Source organism: Solanum tuberosum, unplaced genomic scaffold (assembly GCF_000226075.1).
Source record: "Solanum tuberosum cultivar DM 1-3 516 R44 unplaced genomic scaffold, SolTub_3.0 scf00067, whole genome shotgun sequence".
NCBI lineage: Eukaryota > Viridiplantae > Streptophyta > Magnoliopsida > Solanales > Solanaceae > Solanum > Solanum tuberosum.
Genome location: NW_006238991.1, coordinates 1,131,123 through 1,132,142, shown reverse-complemented (window position 1 = coordinate 1,132,142; position 1,020 = coordinate 1,131,123).

Sequence of the window (1,020 nt, the reverse complement as noted above, 5' to 3'; positions counted from 1 at the left end):
CCCACAAACTATCAAATCGAAGGTCTACGAGTCTAGTTTCCAACGCATCAAACCGTTTGTTCATACGACTTCAGAATAGAGAGATATTTGCGTTTTCGTGGGACTGCACAAGAAGGCACGTGAAGTGGGGCCCTAGGTCGCTGGAACTTTACATATATCTTCTTCTTCAAACATTTTCTTTATTTTTAGCTAAGAACCAAAAAAAAATTAGAGAAACCCATTTCTAGGATCAACTAAAGTATAGATTTTCTCGACTTAAGTCCTTGACGAAAGTTGTTCTACACGTTGGGCTCATCATCGTGGTATAATTTATTTTATCGATTTCGTAGCATATCATATGCATGCAGGTCCCGACAGACGACCCAATAGACCTCCTCAGTAGCAGGATTGACTTCTATCCGGTTGGCTAGCCCCTTTCCTCCGGAGCTGCCAGAGTTGGGAGGTTTGTTAGCTTTTGTTGTATATATTTTCATGGGTAGGCTGGGGCCTTGTCCCACCAATCTTTAATACTCTTAGAGGCTTGCAGACTAGTGTGTGGGGTTTATAGCTACATTATGGCCATGCTGGCCTAGTATGTGGCAGCCATGCGCTAGTAGCAAATGGTTCAGCAGGGATTGGCTCGAGCCTGAGTTTTGGCATTAGGAGCCAGTTGCGCCCCTCGAGTTTGGGGCGTGACAACTTCATCTTCAAATTTCATAGTGAAGATGTTATCTTAGAGCTAATGTTAAGTTTTGATAATTTAACAAACTTAGGGATCTAACAAAGGACCAGATCCTTGTTATTGGGACTGGATAGGGTAAATGAATGAATAAACTCATCGTGAGGAATATTTGGGTGTTATCATCAAAAAGGGGGAAATGTTATATTCTAGGTGTTTTGATGATCCTCACAAATGTAGGGACCCAGTCCGTGGCAGAGTGCTCTCGTCCAGATTCAAAGTGGGGTACATCTATAAAGTTGTCCTGTCAAATGGTTGGTGAAAAGTGCAGTGTACTTCACCAATAGGAAAGGCAGACGATG